General features: G+C 39.8%; 14 non-coding genes and 23 pseudogenes across 14 annotated transcripts; all 37 read left to right on the top strand.

Annotated features, from left to right (window-relative positions):
* The first annotated feature begins 10 nt into the window (after positions 1 to 10).
* LOC146028830 (5S ribosomal RNA) lies at positions 11 to 129 on the top strand (annotated as a pseudogene).
* A 344-nt stretch (positions 130 to 473) lies between these two features.
* Positions 474 to 592, top strand: LOC146027826 (5S ribosomal RNA; annotated as a pseudogene).
* A 554-nt stretch (positions 593 to 1146) lies between these two features.
* LOC146034674 (5S ribosomal RNA) lies at positions 1147 to 1265 on the top strand. Its single transcript, XR_014460079.1, has one exon. It is a non-coding gene; the product is annotated as a 5S ribosomal RNA (ribosomal RNA).
* A 347-nt stretch (positions 1266 to 1612) lies between these two features.
* On the top strand, positions 1613 to 1731 carry LOC146028489 (5S ribosomal RNA; annotated as a pseudogene).
* A 343-nt stretch (positions 1732 to 2074) lies between these two features.
* Positions 2075 to 2193, top strand: LOC146028342 (5S ribosomal RNA; annotated as a pseudogene).
* A 345-nt stretch (positions 2194 to 2538) lies between these two features.
* On the top strand, positions 2539 to 2657 carry LOC146028879 (5S ribosomal RNA; annotated as a pseudogene).
* A 344-nt stretch (positions 2658 to 3001) lies between these two features.
* LOC146027721 (5S ribosomal RNA) lies at positions 3002 to 3120 on the top strand. Its single transcript, XR_014455108.1, has one exon. It is a non-coding gene; the product is annotated as a 5S ribosomal RNA (ribosomal RNA).
* A 343-nt stretch (positions 3121 to 3463) lies between these two features.
* On the top strand, positions 3464 to 3582 carry LOC146027403 (5S ribosomal RNA). Its single transcript, XR_014454806.1, has one exon. It is a non-coding gene; the product is annotated as a 5S ribosomal RNA (ribosomal RNA).
* Positions 3583 to 3929: 347 nt separating this feature from the next.
* Positions 3930 to 4048, top strand: LOC146028926 (5S ribosomal RNA; annotated as a pseudogene).
* A 346-nt stretch (positions 4049 to 4394) lies between these two features.
* Positions 4395 to 4513, top strand: LOC146028712 (5S ribosomal RNA; annotated as a pseudogene).
* Positions 4514 to 4857: 344 nt separating this feature from the next.
* On the top strand, positions 4858 to 4976 carry LOC146028807 (5S ribosomal RNA; annotated as a pseudogene).
* A 345-nt stretch (positions 4977 to 5321) lies between these two features.
* LOC146029046 (5S ribosomal RNA) lies at positions 5322 to 5440 on the top strand (annotated as a pseudogene).
* Positions 5441 to 5787: 347 nt separating this feature from the next.
* Positions 5788 to 5896, top strand: LOC146029670 (5S ribosomal RNA; annotated as a pseudogene).
* Positions 5897 to 6243: 347 nt separating this feature from the next.
* On the top strand, positions 6244 to 6362 carry LOC146035131 (5S ribosomal RNA). The gene has a single exon (XR_014460534.1). It is a non-coding gene; the product is annotated as a 5S ribosomal RNA (ribosomal RNA).
* A 345-nt stretch (positions 6363 to 6707) lies between these two features.
* On the top strand, positions 6708 to 6826 carry LOC146033717 (5S ribosomal RNA). The gene has a single exon (XR_014459125.1). It is a non-coding gene; the product is annotated as a 5S ribosomal RNA (ribosomal RNA).
* A 343-nt stretch (positions 6827 to 7169) lies between these two features.
* On the top strand, positions 7170 to 7288 carry LOC146028423 (5S ribosomal RNA; annotated as a pseudogene).
* Positions 7289 to 7633: 345 nt separating this feature from the next.
* LOC146028701 (5S ribosomal RNA) lies at positions 7634 to 7752 on the top strand (annotated as a pseudogene).
* Positions 7753 to 8096: 344 nt separating this feature from the next.
* Positions 8097 to 8215, top strand: LOC146035162 (5S ribosomal RNA). The gene has a single exon (XR_014460565.1). It is a non-coding gene; the product is annotated as a 5S ribosomal RNA (ribosomal RNA).
* A 346-nt stretch (positions 8216 to 8561) lies between these two features.
* Positions 8562 to 8680, top strand: LOC146034974 (5S ribosomal RNA). Its single transcript, XR_014460377.1, has one exon. It is a non-coding gene; the product is annotated as a 5S ribosomal RNA (ribosomal RNA).
* Positions 8681 to 9023: 343 nt separating this feature from the next.
* LOC146028863 (5S ribosomal RNA) lies at positions 9024 to 9143 on the top strand (annotated as a pseudogene).
* A 345-nt stretch (positions 9144 to 9488) lies between these two features.
* LOC146028868 (5S ribosomal RNA) lies at positions 9489 to 9607 on the top strand (annotated as a pseudogene).
* Positions 9608 to 9952: 345 nt separating this feature from the next.
* On the top strand, positions 9953 to 10071 carry LOC146027609 (5S ribosomal RNA). The gene has a single exon (XR_014455002.1). It is a non-coding gene; the product is annotated as a 5S ribosomal RNA (ribosomal RNA).
* Positions 10072 to 10416: 345 nt separating this feature from the next.
* LOC146032483 (5S ribosomal RNA) lies at positions 10417 to 10535 on the top strand. The gene has a single exon (XR_014457915.1). It is a non-coding gene; the product is annotated as a 5S ribosomal RNA (ribosomal RNA).
* Positions 10536 to 10880: 345 nt separating this feature from the next.
* Positions 10881 to 10999, top strand: LOC146028900 (5S ribosomal RNA; annotated as a pseudogene).
* Positions 11000 to 11344: 345 nt separating this feature from the next.
* Positions 11345 to 11463, top strand: LOC146028216 (5S ribosomal RNA; annotated as a pseudogene).
* A 343-nt stretch (positions 11464 to 11806) lies between these two features.
* LOC146029117 (5S ribosomal RNA) lies at positions 11807 to 11926 on the top strand (annotated as a pseudogene).
* Positions 11927 to 12271: 345 nt separating this feature from the next.
* Positions 12272 to 12390, top strand: LOC146028495 (5S ribosomal RNA; annotated as a pseudogene).
* A 343-nt stretch (positions 12391 to 12733) lies between these two features.
* LOC146029115 (5S ribosomal RNA) lies at positions 12734 to 12853 on the top strand (annotated as a pseudogene).
* Positions 12854 to 13198: 345 nt separating this feature from the next.
* Positions 13199 to 13317, top strand: LOC146028898 (5S ribosomal RNA; annotated as a pseudogene).
* Positions 13318 to 13662: 345 nt separating this feature from the next.
* Positions 13663 to 13781, top strand: LOC146027331 (5S ribosomal RNA). The gene has a single exon (XR_014454735.1). It is a non-coding gene; the product is annotated as a 5S ribosomal RNA (ribosomal RNA).
* A 344-nt stretch (positions 13782 to 14125) lies between these two features.
* LOC146028082 (5S ribosomal RNA) lies at positions 14126 to 14244 on the top strand (annotated as a pseudogene).
* A 345-nt stretch (positions 14245 to 14589) lies between these two features.
* On the top strand, positions 14590 to 14708 carry LOC146034593 (5S ribosomal RNA). Its single transcript, XR_014459997.1, has one exon. It is a non-coding gene; the product is annotated as a 5S ribosomal RNA (ribosomal RNA).
* Positions 14709 to 15053: 345 nt separating this feature from the next.
* Positions 15054 to 15172, top strand: LOC146028801 (5S ribosomal RNA; annotated as a pseudogene).
* A 345-nt stretch (positions 15173 to 15517) lies between these two features.
* On the top strand, positions 15518 to 15636 carry LOC146034790 (5S ribosomal RNA). Its single transcript, XR_014460193.1, has one exon. It is a non-coding gene; the product is annotated as a 5S ribosomal RNA (ribosomal RNA).
* A 344-nt stretch (positions 15637 to 15980) lies between these two features.
* On the top strand, positions 15981 to 16099 carry LOC146034769 (5S ribosomal RNA). Its single transcript, XR_014460172.1, has one exon. It is a non-coding gene; the product is annotated as a 5S ribosomal RNA (ribosomal RNA).
* A 345-nt stretch (positions 16100 to 16444) lies between these two features.
* On the top strand, positions 16445 to 16563 carry LOC146033360 (5S ribosomal RNA). The gene has a single exon (XR_014458770.1). It is a non-coding gene; the product is annotated as a 5S ribosomal RNA (ribosomal RNA).
* Positions 16564 to 16908: 345 nt separating this feature from the next.
* On the top strand, positions 16909 to 17027 carry LOC146028897 (5S ribosomal RNA; annotated as a pseudogene).
* The last annotated feature ends 238 nt before the right edge of the window (positions 17028 to 17265 follow it).

Raw genomic sequence — 17265 nt, 5'->3', positions numbered from 1 at the left:
CCTGTATCTCATCTACAGCCATACCACATTGGATAGTCCCAATCTCGTCTGATCTTGGAAGCTAAGCAGTGTTGGGTCTGGTTAGTGCTTGGGTGAGAGACCACATGGGAACACCAGGTGCTGTAGGTTTTTCACATTACTTGCAAATAGTTTTTATTCTCTAGCTATTTAAATTGGAAACTTTTTCTTTTTATTGCCAGCACAGACATTTGGAAGAGGTCAAACAGACAAAATAGCCATCACCTAAAGACTTACCACACTGTTTAGGCCCAATTCCAACTGCTTTTGGCAGCTAAACAGTGTTGAACCTCTTAAGTAGTTTAATTTAAGACACCCTGCTAATATCGTGTCCTGTAGGTCTTTTTACATTACAAACACATGATTTTTTTCAGTAAGCCAATACAGTTCGGAAACTTTTTTATTAGCTTACCTGGTGATAGAAGTAGAAAAAGGCAAAAAAGTGCCTGTATCTCACCTACAGCCATACCACATTGGAAAGGCTTAATCTCGTCTGATCTTGGAAGCTAAGCAGTGTTGGGCCTGGTTAGTACTTGGCGGGGAGACCACATGGGAACACCAGGTGCTGTAGGTTTTTTCACATTACTGGCAAATTGTTTTTATTCTCTAGCTATTTATATTGGAAACTTTTTCTTTTTATTGCCAGTACAGACATTTGGAAGAGGTCAAACAGACACAATAGCCATCACCTAAAGACTTACCACACTGTTTAGGCCCAATTCCAACTGCTTTTGGCAGCTAAACAGTGTTGAGCATCTTTTGTAGTTTAATTGGTACTTATGTAATATCCGGGCTCCCGTTTTTCTTATGACACCGTGTACCCTCGCGGGGCTCGCTGCGCTCGCCACGCTCCGGGCACGGTGGCTCGCTGCGCTCGCCACACTATATAAAATCAACTCCATGCGTAATTGGATAGTAGGGATATGAAAAAATGGGGTGCATTTAACATGGGAGCCCAGATAATACATAAGTACCGTTTAATTTAAGATCCCCTGCTAATATCATGTCCTGTAGGTATTTTTACATTACCAACACATGATTTTTTTCAGTAAGCCAATACAGTTAGGAAACTTTTTATTAGCTATCCTGGTGATAGAAGTAGAAGAGGGAAAAAAGTGCCTATAACTCACCTACAGCCATACCACATTGGATAGGCCCAATCTCGTCTGATCTTGGAAGCTATGCAGTGTTGGGCCTGGTTAGTACTTGGGTGGGAGACCACATGGGAACACCAGGTGCTGTAGGTTTTTTCACATTACTGGCAAATTGTTTTTATTTTCTAGCTATTTAAATTGGACACTTTTTCTTTTTATTGCCAGCACAGACATTTGGAAGAGGTCAAACAGACACAATAGCCATCACCTAAAGACTTACCACACTGTTTAGGCCCAATTCCAAGTGCTTTTGGCAGCTAAACAGTGTTGAGCCTCTTTAGTAGTTTCATTTAAGACCCCCTGCTAATATCATGTCCTGTAGGACTTTTTACATTACCAACACATTATTTTTTTTTTAGTAAGCCAATACATTTAGGAAACTTTTTTATTAGCTTACCTGGTGATAGAAGTAGAAGAGGGCAAAAAAGTGCCTGTATCTCATCTACAGCCGTACCACATTGGATAGGCCCAATCTCGTCTGATCTTGGAAGCTAAGCAGTGTTGGGTCTGGTTAGTGCTTGGGTGGGAGACCACATGGGAACACCAGGTGCTGTAGGTTTTTCACATTACTTGCAAATAGTTTTTATTCTCTAGCTATTTAAATTGGAAACTTTTTCTTTTTATTGCAAGCACAGACATTTGGAAGAGGTCAAACAGACACAATAGCCATCACCTAAAGACTTACCACACTGTTTAGGCCCAATTCCAACTGCTTTTGGCAGCTAAACAGTGTTGAGCCTCTTTAGTAGTTTAATTTAAGACCCCCTGCTAATATAATGTCCTGTAGGTCTTTTTACATTACCTACACATGATTTTTTTCAGTAAGCCAATACAGTTAGGAAACTTTTTTATTAGCTTACCTGGTGATCGAAGTAGAAGAGGGCAAAAAGTGCCTGTTTCTCAACTACAGCCATACCACATTGGATAGGCCCAGTCTCATCTGATCTTGGAAGCTAAGCAGTGTTGGGCCTGGTTAGTACTTGGGTGGGATACCACATGGGAACACCAGGTGCTGAAGGTTTTTTCACATTACTGGCAAATTGTTTTTATTCTCTAGCTATTTAAATTGGAAACTTTTTCTTTTTATTGCCAGCACTGACATTTGGAAGAGGTCAAACAGACACAATAGCCATCACCTAAAGACTTACCACACTGTTTAGGCCCAATTCCAACTGCTTTTGGCAGCTAAACAGTGTTGAGCCTCTTTAGTAGTTTAATTTAAGACCCCCTGCTAATATAATGTCCTGTAGGTCTTTTTACATTACCAACACATGATTTTTTTCAGTAAGCCAATACAGTTAGGAAACTTTTTTATTAGCTTACCTGGTGATAGAAGTAGAAGATGGCAAAAAAGTGCCTGTATCTCATCTACAGCTATACCACATTGGATAGGCCCAATCTCGTCGGATCTTGGAAGCTAAGCAGTGTTGGGCCTGGTTAGTACTTGGGTGGGAGACCACATGGTAACACCAGGTGCTGAAGGTTTTTTCACATTACTGGCAAATTGTTTTTATTCTCTAGCTGTTTATATTGGAAACTTTTTCTTTTTATTGCCAGCACAGACATTTGGAAGAGGTCAAACAGACACAATAGCCATCACCTAAAGACTTACCACACTGTTTAGGCCCAATTCAAACTGCTTTTGGCAGCTAAACAGTGTTGAGCCTCTTTAGTAGTTTAATTTAAGACCCCCTGCTAATATCATGTCCTGTAGGTCTTTTTATATTACCAACACATGATTTTTTTCAGTAAGCCAATACAGTTAGGAAAATTTTTATTAGCTTACCTGGTGATAGAAGTAGAAAAAGGCAAAAAAGTGCCTGTATCTCACCTACAGCCATACCACATTGGAAAGGCCCAATCTTGTCTGATCTTGGAAGCTAAGCAGTGTTGGGCCTGGTTAGTACTTGGCGGGGAGACCACATGGGAACACCAGGTGCTGTAGGTTTTTTCACATTACTGGCAAATTGTTTTTATTCTCTAGCTATTTAAATTGGAAACTTTTTCTTTTTTATTGCCAGTACAGACATTTGGAAGAGGTCAAACAGACACAATAGCCATCACCTAAAGACTTACCACACTGTTTAGGCCCAATTCCAACTGCTTTTGGCAGCTAAACAGTGTTGAGCATCTTTTGTAGTTTAATTTAAGATCCCCTGCTAATATCATGTCCTGTAGGTATTTTTACATTACCAACACATGATTTTTTTCAGTAAGCCAATACAGTTAGGAAACTTTTATTAGCTATCCTGGTGATAGAAGTAGAAGAGGGAAAAAAGTGCCTGTAACTCACCTACAGCCATACCACATTGGATAGGCCCAATCTCGTCTGATCTTGGAAGCTATGCAGTGTTGGGCCTGGTTAGTACTTGGGTGGGAGACCACATGGGAACACCAGGTGCTGTGGGTTTTTTCACATTACTGGCAAATTGTTTTTATTCTCTAGCTATTTAAATTGGAAACTTTTTCTTTTTATTGCCAGCACAGACATTTGGAAGAGGTCAAACAGACACAATAGCCATCACCTAAAGACTTACCACACTGTTTAGGCCCAATTCCAAGTGCTTTTGGCAGCTAAACAGTGTTGAGCCTCTTTAGTAGTTTAATTTAAGACCCCCTGCTAATATCATGTCCTGTAGGACTTTTTACATTACCAACACATTATTTTTTTTTTAGTAAGCCAATACATTTAGGAAACTTTTTTATTAGCTTACCTGGTGATAGAAGTAGAAGAGGGCAAAAAAGTGCCTGTATCTCATCTACAGCCGTACCACATTGGATAGGCCCAATTTCGTCTGATCTTGGAAGCTAAGCAGTGTTGGGTCTGGTTAGTGCTTGGGTGGGAGACCACATGGGAACACCAGGTGCTGTAGGTTTTTCACATTACTTGCAAATAGTTTTTATTCTCTAGCTATTTAAATTGGAAACTTTTTCTTTTTATTGCCAGCACAGACATTTGGAAGAGGTCAAACAGACACAATAGCCATCACCTAAAAACTTACCACACTGTTTAGGCCCAATTCCAACTGCTTTTGGCAGCTAAACAGTGGTGAGCCTCTTTAGTAGTTTAATTTAAGACCCCCTGCTAATATCATGTCCTCTAGGACTTTTTACATTACCAACCCATGATTTTTTTTTAGTAAGCCAATACATTTAGGAACATTTTTTAATTAGCTTACCTGGTGATAGAAGTAGAAGAGGGCAAACAAGTGCCTGTATCTCATCTACAGTCATACCACATAGGATAGGCCCAATCTCGTCTGATCTTGGAAGCTAAGCAGTGTTGGGTCTGGTTAGTGCTTGGGTGGGAGACCACATGGGAACACCAGGTGCTGTAGGTTTTTCACATTACTTGCAAATAGTTTTTATTCTCTACCTATTTAAATTGGAAACTTTTTCTTTTTATTGCCAGCACAGACATTTGGAAGAGGTCAAACAGACAAAATAGCCATCACCTAAAGACTTACCACACTGTTTAGGCCCAATTCCAACTGCTTTTGGCAGCTAAACAGTGTTGAACCTCTTAAGTAGTTTAATTTAAGACACCCTGCTAATATCGTGTCCTGTAGGTCTTTTTACATTACAAACACATGATTTTTTTCAGTAAGCCAATACAGTTCGGAAACTTTTTTATTAGCTTACCTGGTGATAGAAGTAGAAGAGGGCAAAAATGTGCCTGTATCGCACCTACAGCCATACAACATTGGATAGGCCCAATCTCGTCTGATCTTGGAAGCTATGCAGTGTTGGGCCTGGTTAGTACTTGGGTGGGAGACCACATGGGAACACCAGGTGCTGTAAGTTTTTTCATAATACTGGCAAATTGTTTTTATTCTCTAGCTATTTAAATTGGAAACTTTTTCTTTTTATTGCCAGCACAGACATTTGGAAGAGGTCAAACAGACACAATAGCCATCACCTAAAGACTTACAACACTGTTTAGGCTCAATTACAACTGCTTTTGGCAGCTAAACAGTGTTGAGCCTCTTTTGTAGTTTCATTTAAGACCCCCTTCTAATATCATGTCCTGTAGGTCTTTTTACATTACCAACACATGATTTTTTTCAGTAAGCCAATACAGTTAGGAAACTTTTTTATTAGATTACCTGGTGATAGAAGTAGAAGAGGGCAAAAAATTGCATATATCTCACCTACAGCCATACCACATTGGATAGGCCCAATCTCGTCTGATCTAGGAAGCTATGCAGTGTTGGGCCTGGTTAGTACTTGTGTGGGAGACCACATGGGAACACCAGGTGCTGTAAGTTTTTTCATATTACTGGCAAATTGTTTTTATTCTCTAGCTATTTAAATTGGAAACTTTTTCTTTTTATTGCCAGCACAGACATTTGGAAGAGGTCAAACAGACGCAATAGCCATCACCTAAAGACTTACAACACTGTTTAGGCCCAATTACAACTGCTTTTGGCAGCTAAACAGTGTTGAGCATCTTTTGTAGTTTCATTTAAGACCCCCTGCTAATATCATGTCCTGTAAGTCTTTTTACATTACCAACACATGATTTTTTTTTTAGTAAGCCAATACAGTTAGGAAACTTTTTTATTAGATTACCTGCTGATAGGAGTAGAAGAGGGCAAAAAAGTGCCTGTTTCTCACCTACAGCCATACCACATTGGATAGGCCTGATCTTGGAAGCTAAGCAGTGTTGGGCCTGGTTAGTAGTTGGGTGGGAGTCCACATGGGAACACCAGGTGCTGTAGGTTTTTTTCACATTACTGGCAAATTGTTTTTATTCTCTAGCTATTTAAATTGGAAACTTTTTTCTTTTTATTGCCAGCACAGACATTTGGAAAAGGTCAACCAGACACAATAGCCATCACCTAAAGACTTACCACACTGTTTAGGCCCAATTCCAACTGCTTTTGGCAGCTAAACAGTGTTGAGCATCTTTTGTAGTTTAATTTAGGACCCCCTGCTAATATCATGTCCTGTAGGACTTTTTACATTACCAACACATGATTTTTTTCAGTAAGCCAATACAGTTAGGAAACTTTTTTATTAGCTTACCTGGTGATAGAAGTAAAAGAGGGCAAAAAAGTGCTGTTATCTCATCTACAGCCATTCCACATTGGATAGGCCCGATCTCATCTGATCTTGGAAGCTAAGCAGTGTTGGGCCTGGTTAGTACTTGGGTGGGAGACCACATGCGAACACCAGGTGCTGTAGGTTTTTTCACATTACTGGCAAATTGTTTTTATTCTCTAGCTATTTAAATTGGAAACTTTTACATTTTATTGCCAGCACAGACATTTGGAAGAGGTCAAACAGACACAATAGCCATCACCTAAAGACTTACCACACTGTTTAGGCCCAATTCCAACTGCTTTTGGCAGCTAAACAGTGTTGAGCCTCTTTAGTAGTTTAATTTAAGACCCCCTGCTAATATCGTGTCCTGTAGGTCTTTTTACATTACCAACACATGATTTTTTTCAGTAAGCCAATACAGTTCGGAAACTTTTTTATTAGCTTACCTGGTGATAGAAGTAGAAGAGGGCAAAAAAGTGCCTGTATCTCACCTACAGCCATACTACATTGGATAGGCCCAATCTCGTCTGATCTTGGAAGCTAAGCAGTGTTGGGCCTGGTTAGTACTTGGGTGGGAGACCACATGGGAACACCAGGTGCTGTAGGTTTTTTCACATTACTGGCAAATTGTTTTTATTCTCTAGCTATTTAAATTGGAAACCTTTTCTTTTTATTGCCAGCACAGACATTTGGAAGAGGTCAAACAGACACAATAGCCATCACCTAAAGACTTACCACACTGTTTAGGCCCAATTCCAACTGCGTTTGGCAGCTATACAGTGTTGAGCCTCTTTAGTAATTTAATTTATGACCCCCTGCTAATATAATGTCCTGTAGGTCTTTTTACATTACCTACACATGATTTTTTTCAGTAAGCCAATACACTTAGGAAACTTTTTTATAAGCTTACCTGGTGATAGAAGTAGAAGTGGGCAAAAGTGCCTGTATCTCACCTACAGCCATACCACATTAGATAGGCCCAATCTCGTCTGATCTTGGAAGCTTAGCAGAGTTGGGCCTGGTTAGTACTTGGGTGGGAGACCACATGGGAACACCAGGTGCTGTAGGTTATTTCCCATTACTGGCAAATTGTTTTTATTCTCTAGCTATTTAAATTGGAAACTTTTTCTTTTTATTGCCAGTACAGACATTTGGAACAGGTCAAACAGACACAATAGCCATCACCTAAAGACTTACCACACTGTGTAGGCCCAATTCCAACTGCTTTTGGCAGCTAAACAGTGTTGAGCCTCTTTAGTAGTTTAATGTAAGACCCCCTGCTAATATCATGTCCTGTAGGACTTTTTACATTACCAACACATGATTTTTTTCAGTAAGCCAATACAGTTAGGAAACTTTTTTATTAGCTTACCTGGTGATAGAAGTAGAAGAGGGCAAAAAAGTACCTGTATCTCACCTAAAGCCATACCACATTGGATAGGCCCGATCTCATCTGATCTTGGAAGTTAAGCAGTGTTGGGCCTGGTTAGTTCTTGGGTGGGAGACCACATGCGAACACCAGGTGCTGTAGATTTTTTCACATTACTGGCAAATTGTTTTTATTCTCTAGCTATTTAAATTGGAAACTTTTACATTTTATTGCCAGCACAGACATTTGGAAGAGGTCAAACAGACACAATGGCCATCACCTAAAGACTTACCACACTGTTTAGGCCCAATTCCAACTGTGTTTGGCAGCTAAACAGTGTTGAGCCTCTTTAGTAGTTTAATTTAAGACCCCCTGCTAATATAATGTCCTGTAGGTCTTTTTACATTACCTACACATGATTTTTTTCAGTAAGCCAATACAGTTAGGAAACTTTTTTATTAGCTTACCTGGTGATCGAAGTAGAAGAGGGCAAAAAGTGCCTGTATCTCACCTACAGCCATACCACATTGGATAGGCCCAATCTCGTCTGATCTTGGAAGCTAAGCAGTGTTGGGCCTGGTTAGTACTTGGGTGGGATACCACATGGGAACACCAGGTGCTGAAGGTTTTTTCACATTACTGGCAAATTGTTTTTATTCTCTAGCTATTTAAATTGGAAACTTTTTCTTTTTATTGCCAGCACTGACATTTGGAAGAGGTCAAACAGACACAATAGCCATCACCTAAAGACTTACCACACTGTTTACGCCTAATTCCATCTGCTTTTGGCAGCTAAACAGTGTTGAGCCTCTTTAGTAGTTTTATTTAAGACCCCCTGCTAATATCATGTCCCGTAGGTCTTTTTACATTACCAACACATGATTTTTTTTCAGTAAGCCAATACAGTTAGGAAACTTTTTTATTAGCTTACCTGGTGATAGAAGTAGAAGATGGCAAAAATGTGCCTGTATCTCACCTACAGCCATACCACATTGGATAGGCCCAATCTCGTCTGATCTTGTAAGCTAAGCAGTGTTGGGCCTGGTTAGTACTTGGCTGGGAGACCACATGGGAACACCAGGTGCTGTAGGTTTATTCACATTACTGGCAAATTGTTTTTATTCTCTAGCTATTTAAATTGGAAACTTTTTCTTTTTATTGCCAGCACAGACATTTGGAAGAGGTCAAACAGACACAATAGCCATCAACTAAAGACTTACCACACTGTTTAGGCCCAATTCCAACTGCGTTTGGCATCTAAACAGTGTTGAGCCTCTTTAGTAGTTTAATTTAAGACCCCCTGCTAATATAATGTCCTGTAGGTCTTTTTACATTACCTACACATGATTTTTTTCAGTAAGCCAATACACTTAGGAAACTTTTTTATTAGCTTACCTGGTGATAGAAGTAGAAGTGGGCAAAAGTGCCTGTATCTCACCTACAGCCATACCACATTAGATAGGCCCAATCTCGTCTGATCTTGGAAGCTTAGCAGTGTTGGGCCTGGTTAGTACTTGGGTGGGAGACCAACATGGGAACACCAGGTGCTGTAGGTTTTTTCACATTACTGGCAAATTGTTTTTATTCTCTAGCTATTTAAATTGGAAACTTTTTCTTTTTATTGCCAGTACAGACATTTGGAAGAGGTCAAACAGACACAATAGCCATCACCTAACGACTTACCACACTGTTTAGGCCCAATTCCAACTGCTTTTGGCAGCTAAACAGTGTTGAGCCTCTTTAGTAGTTTAATGTAAGACCCCCTGCTAATATCATGTCCTGTAGGACTTTTTACATTACCAACACATGATTTTTTTCAGTAAGCCAATACAGTTAGGAAACTTTTTTATTAGCTTACCTGGTGATAGAAGTAGAAGAGGGCAAAAAAGTGCCTGTATCTCACCTACAGCCATGCCACATTGGATAGGCCCAATTTTGTCTGATCTTGGAAGCTAAGCAGTGTTGGGCCTGGTTAGTACTTGGGTGGGAGACCACATGGGATCACCAGGTGCTGTAGGTTTTTTCCCATTACTGGCAAATTGTTTTTATTCTCTAGCTATTTAAATTGGAAACTTTTTCTTTTTATTGCCAATACAGACATTTGGGAGAGGTCAAACAGACACAATAGCCATCACCTAAAGACTTACCACACTGTTTAGGCCCAATTCCAACTGCGTTTGGCAGCTAAACAGTGTTGAGCATCTTTAGTAGTTTAATTGAAGACCCCCTGCTAATATAATGTCCTGTAGGTCTTTTTACATTACCTACACATGATTTTTTTCAGTAAGCCAATACACTTAGGAAACTTTTTTATTAGCTTACCTGGTGATAGAAGTAGAAGTGGGCAAAAAAGTGCCTGTATCTCACCTACAGCCATACCACATTGGATAGGCCCAATCTCGTCTGATCTTAGAAGCTAAGCAGTGTTGGGCTTGGTTAGTACTAGGGTGGGAGACCACATGGGAACATCAGGTGCTGTAGGTTTTTTCACATTACTGGCAAATTGTTTTTATTCTCTAGCTATTTAAATTGGAAACTTTTTCTTTTTATTGCCAGCACAGACATTTGGAAGAGGTCAAACAGACACAATAGCCATCACCTAAAGACTTACCACACTGTTTAGTCCCAATTCCAACTGCTTTTGGCAGCTAAACAGTGTTGAGCCTTTTTAGTAGTTTAATTTAAGACCCCCTGCTAATATCCTGTTCTGTAGGACTTTTTACATTACCAACACATGATTTTTTTCAGTAAGCCAATACAGTTCGGAAACTTTTTTATTAGCTTACCTGCTGATAGGAGTAGAAGAGGGCAAAAAAGTGCTTGTATCTCACCTACAGCCATACCACATTGGATAGGCCCAATCTCGTCTGATCTTGGAAGCTAAGCAGTGTTGGGCCTGGTTAGTACTTGGGTGGGAGACCACATGGGAACACCAGGTGCTGTAGGTTTTTTCACATTACTGGCAAATTGTTTTTATTCTCTAGCTATTTAAATTGGAAACTTTTTCTTTTTATTGCCAGTACAGACATTTGGATGAGGTCAAACAGACACAATAGCCATCACCTAACGACTTACCACACTGTTTAGGCCCAATTCCAACTGCTTTTGGCAGCTAAACAGTGTTAAGCATCTTTTGTAGTTTAATTTAAGACCCCCTGCTAATATCATGTCCTTTAGGTATTTTTACATTACCAACACATGATTTTTTTCAGTAAGCCAATACAGTTAGGAAACTTTTTTATTAGCTATCCTGGTGATAGAAGTAGAAGTGGGCAAAAAAGTGCCTGTATCTCACCTACAGCCATACTACATTGGATAGGCCCAATTCCGTCTGATCTTAGAAGCTAAGCAGTGTTGGGCTTGGTTAGTACTTGGGTGGGAGACCACATGGGAACACGAGGTGCTGTAGGTTTTTTCACATTACTGGCAAATTGTTTTTATTCTCTAGCTATTTAAATTGGAAACTTTTTCTTTTTATTGCCAGCACTGACATTTGGAAGAGGTCAAACAGACACAATAGCCATCACCTAAAGACTTACCACACTGTTTACGCCTAATTCCATCTGCTTTTGGCAGCTAAACAGTGTTGAGCCTCTTTAGTAGTTTTATTTAAGACCCCCTGCTAATATCATGTCCCGTAGGTCTTTTTACATTACCAACACATGATTTTTTTCAGTAAGCCAATACAGTTAGGAAACTTTTTTATTAGCTTACCTGGTGATAGAAGTAGAAGATGGCAAAAATGTGCCTGTATCTCACCTACAGCCATACCACATTGGATAGGGCCAATCTCGTCTGATCTTGTAAGCTAAGCAGTGTTGGGCCTGGTTAGTACTTGGCTGGGAGACCACATGGGAACACCAGGTGCTGTAGGTTTATTCACATTACTGGCCAATTGTTTTTATTCTCTAGCTATTTAAATTGGAAACTTTTTCTTTTTATTGCCAGCACAGACATTTTGAAGAGGTCAAACAGACACAATAGCCATCAACTAAAGACTTACCACACTGTTTAGGCCCAATTCCAACTGCGTTTGGCAGCTAAACAGTGTTGAGCCTCTTTAGTAGTTTAATTTAAGACCCCCTGCTAATATAATGTCCTGTAGGTCTTTTTACATTACCTACACATGATTTTTTTCAGTAAGCCAATACACTTAGGAAACTTTTTTATTAGCTTACCTGGTGATAGAAGTAGAAGTGGGCAAAAGTGCCTGTATCTCACCTACAGCCATACCACATTAGATAGGCCCAATCTCGTCTGATCTTGGAAGCTTAGCAGTGTTGGGCCTGGTTAGTACTTGGGTGGGAGACCAACATGGGAACACCAGGTGTTGTAGGTTTTTTCACATTACTGGCAAATTGTTTTTATTCTCTAGCTATTTAAATTGGAAACTTTTTCTTTTTATTGCCAGTACAGACATTTGGAAGAGGTCAAACAGACACAATAGCCATCACCTAACGACTTACCACACTGTTTAGGCCCAATTCCAACTGCTTTTGGCAGCTAAACAGTGTTGAGCCTCTTTAGTAGTTTAATGTAAGACCCCCTGCTAATATCATGTCCTGTAGGACTTTTTACATTACCAACACATGATTTTTTTCAGTAAGCCAATACAGTTAGGAAACTTTTTTATTAGCTTACCTGGTGATAGAAGTAGAAGAGGGCAAAAAAGTGCCTGTATCTCACCTACAGCCATACCACATTGGATAGGCCCAATTTTGTCTGATCTTGGAAGCTAAGCAGTGTTGGGCCTGGTTAGTACTTGGGTGGGAGACCACATGGGATCACCAGGTGCTGTAGGTTTTTTCCCATTACTGGCAAATTGTTTTTATTCTCTAGCTATTTAAATTGGAAACTTTTTCTTTTTATTGCCAGCACAGACATTTTGAAGAGGTCAAACAGACACAATAGCCATCAACTAAAGACTTACCACACTGTTTAGGCCCAATTCCAACTGCGTTTGGCAGCTAAACAGTGTTGAGCCTCTTTAGTAGTTTAATTTAAGACCCCCTGCTAATATAATGTCCTGTAGGTCTTTTTACATTACCTACACATGATTTTTTTCAGTAAGCCAATACACTTAGGAAACTTTTTTATTAGCTTACCTGGTGATAGAAGTAGAAGTGGGCAAAAGTGCCTGTATCTCACCTACAGCCATACCACATTAGATAGGCCCAATCTCGTCTGATCTTGGAAGCTTAGCAGTGTTGGGCCTGGTTAGTACTTGGGTGGGAGACCAACATGGGAACACCAGGTGTTGTAGGTTTTTTCACATTACTGGCAAATTGTTTTTATTCTCTAGCTATTTAAATTGGAAACTTTTTCTTTTTATTGCCAGTACAGACATTTGGAAGAGGTCAAACAGACACAATAGCCATCACCTAACGACTTACCACACTGTTTAGGCCCAATTCCAACTGCTTTTGGCAGCTAAACAGTGTTGAGCATCTTTTGTAGTTTAATTTAAGACCCCCTGCTAATATCATGTCCTGTAGGTATTTTTACATTACCAACACATGATTTTTTTCAGTAAGCCAATACAGTTAGGAAACTTTTTTATTAGCTATCCTGGTGATAGAAGTAGAAGTGGGCAAAAAAGTGCCTGTATCTCACCTACAGCCATACTACATTGGATAGGCCCAATTCCGTCTGATCTTAGAAGCTAAGCAGTGTTGGGCTTGGTTAGTACTTGGGTGGGAGACCACATGGGAACACGAGGTGCTGTAGGTTTTTTCACATTACTGGCAAATTGTTTTTATTCTCTAGCTATTTAAATTGGAAACTTTTTCTTTTTATTGCCAGCACAGACATTTGGAAGAGGTCAAACAGACACAATAGCCATCACCTAAAGACTTACCACACTGTATAGGCCCAATTCCAAATGCGTTTGGCAGCTAAACAGTGTTGAGCCTCTTTAGTAGTTTAATTTAAGACCCCCTGCTAATATAATGTCCTGTAGGTCTTTTTACATTACCTACACATGATTTTTTTCAGTAAGCCAATACACTTAGGAAACTTTTTTATTAGCTTACCTGGTGATAGAAGTAGAAGTGGGCAAAAAAGTGCTTGTATCTCACCTACAGCCATACCACATTGGATAGGCCCAATCTCGTCTGATCTTAGAAGCTAAGCAGTGTTGGGCTTGGTTAGTACTTGGGTGGGAGACCACATGGGAACACCAGGTGCTGTAGGTTTTTTCACATTACTGGCAAATTGTTTTTATTCTCTAGCTATTTAAATTGGAAACTTTTTCTTTTTATTGCCAGCACAGACATTTGGAAGAGGTCAAACAGACACAATAGCCATCACCTAAAGACTTACCACACTGTTTAGTCCAAATTCCAACTGCTTTTGGCAGCTAAACAGTGTTGAGCCTATTTAGTAGTTTAATTTAAGACCCCCTGCTAATATAATGTCCTGTAGGTCTTTTTACATTACCTACACATGATTTTTTTCAGTAAGCCAATGCAGTTAGGAAACTTTTTTATTAGCTTACCTGGTGATCGAAGTAGAAGGGTGCAAAAAGTGCCTGTATCTCACCTACAGCCATACCACATTGGATAGGCCCAATCTCATCTGATCTTGGAAGCTAAGCAGTGTTGGGCCTGGTTAGTACTTGGGTGGGATACCACATGGGAACACCAAGTGCTGAAGGTTTTTTCACATTACTGGCAAATTGTTTTTATTCTCTAGCTATTTAAATTGGAAACTTTTTCTTTTTATTGCCAGCACTGACATTTGGCAATGGTCAAACAGACACAATAGCCATCACCTAAAGACTTACCACACTGTTTACGCCTAATTCCATCTGCTTTTGGCAGCTAAACAGTGTTGAGCCTCTTTAGTAGTTTTATTTAAGACCCCCTGCTAATATCATGTCCTGTAGGTCTTTTTACATTACCAACACATGATTTTTTTCAGTAAGCCAATACAGTTAGGAAACTTTTTTATTAGCTTACCTGCTGATAGGAGTAGAAGAGGGCAAAAAAGTGCCTGTATCTCACCTACAGCCATACCACATTGGATAGGCCCAATCTCGTCTGATCTTGGAAGCTAAGCAGTGTTGGGCCTGGTTAGTATTTGGGTGGGAGACCACATGGGAACGCCAGGTGCTGTAGGTTTTTTCACATTACTGGCAAATTGTTTTTATTCTCTAGCTATTTAAATTGGAAACTTTTTCTTTTTATTGCCAGTACAGACATTTGGAAGAGGTCAAACAGACACAATAGCCATCACCTAACGACTTACCACACTGTTTAGGCCCAATTCCAACTGCTTTTGGCAGCTAAACAGTGTTGAGCATCTTTTGTAGTTTAATTTAAGACCCCCTGCTAATATCATGTCCTGTAGGTATTTTTACATTACCAACACATGATTTTTTTCAGTAAGCCAATACAGTTAGGAAACTTTTTTATTAGCTATCCTGGTGATAGAAGTAGAAGAGGGCAAAAAAGTGCCTGTATCTCACCTACAGCCATACCACATTGGATAGGCCCAATTTCGTCTGATCTTAGAAGCTAAGCAGTGTTGGGCTTGGTTAGTACTTGGGTGGGAGACCACATGGGAACACGAGGTGCTGTAGGTTTTTTCACATTACTGGCAAATTGTTTTTATTCTCTAGCTATTTAAATTGGAAACTTTTTCTTTTTATTGCCAGCACAGACATTTGGAAAAGGTCAAACAGACACAATAGCCATCACCTAAAGAGTTACCACACTGTTTAGGCCCAATTCCAACTGCTTTTGGCAGCTAAACAGTGTTGAGCCTCTTTAGTAGTTTAATGTAAGACCCCCTGCTAATATCATGTCCTGTAGGACTTTTTACATTACCAACACATGATTTTTTTCAGTAAGCCAATACAGTTAGGAAACTTTTTTATTAGCTTACCTGGTGATAGAAGTAGAAGAGGGCAAAAAAGTGCCTGTATCTCACCTACAGCCATACCACATTGGATAGGCCCAATCTCGTCTGATCTTGGAAGCTAAGCAGTGTTGGGCCTGGTTAGTACTTGGGTGGGAGACCACATGGGATCACCAGGTGCTGTAGGTTTTTTCCCATTACTGGCAAATTGTTTTTATTCTCTAGCTATTTAAATTGGAAACTTTTTCTTTTTATTGCCAGCACAGACATTTGGAAGAGGTCAAACAGACACAATAGCCATCACCTAAAGACTTACCACACTGTTTAGTCCAAATTCCAACTGCTTTTGGCAGCTAAACAGTGTTGAGCCTCTTTAGTAGTTTAATTTAAGACCCCCTGCTAATATAATGTCCTGTAGGTCTTTTTACATTACCTACACATGATTTTTTTCAGTAAGCCAATACAGTTAGAAAACTTTTTTATTAGCTTACCTGGTGATCGAAGTAGAAGGGTGCAAAAAGTGCCTGTATCTCACCTACAGCCATACCACATTGGATAGGCCCAATCTCATCTGATCTTGGAAGCTAAGCAGTGTTGGGCCTGGTTAGTACTTGGGTGGGATACCACATGGGAACACCAGGTGCTGAAGGTTTTTTCACATTACTGGCAAATTGTTTTTATTCTCTAGCTATTTAAATTGGAAACTTTTTCTTTTTATTGCCAGCACTGACATTTGGAAGAGGTCAAACAGACACAATAGCCATCACCTAAAGACTTACCACACTGTTTACGCCTAATTCCATCTGCTTTTGGCAGCTAAACAGTGTTGAGCCTCTTTAGTAGTTTTATTTAAGACCCCCTGCTAATATCATGTCCCGTAGGTCTTTTTACATTACCAACACATGATTTTTTTCAGTAAGCCAATACAGTTAGGAAACTTTTTTATTAGCTTACCTGCTGATAGGAGTAGAAGAGGGCAAAAAAGTGCCTGTATGTCACCTACAGCCATACCACATTGGATAGGCCCAATCTCGTCTGATCTTGGAAGCTAAGCAGTGTTGGGCCTGGTTAGTACTTGGGTGGGAGACCACATGGGAACGCCAGGTGCTGTAGGTTTTTTCACATTACTGGCAAATTGTTTTTATTCTCTAGCTATTTAAATTGGAAACTTTTTCTTTTTATTGCCAGTACAGACATTTGGAAGAGGTCAAACAGACACAATAGCCATCACCTAACGACTTACCACACTGTTTAGGCCCAATTCCAACTGCTTTTGGCAGCTAAACAGTGTTGAGCATCTTTTGTAGTTTAATTTAAGACCCCCTGCTAATATCATGTCCTGTAGGTATTTTTACATTACCAACACATGATTTTTTTCAGTAAGCCAATACAGTTAGGAAACTTTTTTATTAGCTATCCTGGTGATAGAAGTAGAAGTGGGCAAAAAAGTGCCTGTATCTCACCTACAGCCATACTACATTGGATAGGCCCAATTCCGTCTGATCTTAGAAGCTAAGCAGTGTTGGGCTTGGTTAGTACTTGGGTGGGAGACCACATGGGAACACGAGGTGCTGTAGGTTTTTTCACATTACTGGCAAATTGTTTTTATTCTCTAGCTATTTAAATTGGAAACTTTTTCTTTTTATTGCCAGCACAGACATTTGGAAGAGGTCAAACAGACACAATAGCCATCACCTAAAGACTTACCACACTGTTTAGTCCCAATTCCAACTGCTTTTGGCAGCTAAACAGTGTTGAGCCTCTTTAGTAGTTTAATTTAAGACCCCCTGCTAATATAATGTCCTGTAGGTCTTTTTA

The sequence above is a fragment of the Crinia signifera genome, chromosome 8, assembly GCF_055691185.1.
Source record: "Crinia signifera chromosome 8, ASM5569118v1, whole genome shotgun sequence".
Classification (NCBI taxonomy): domain Eukaryota; kingdom Metazoa; phylum Chordata; class Amphibia; order Anura; family Myobatrachidae; genus Crinia; species Crinia signifera.
The sequence above is the reverse complement of the archived record's forward strand: the minus strand, read 5'-3'. Positions and strand labels throughout refer to the sequence as shown.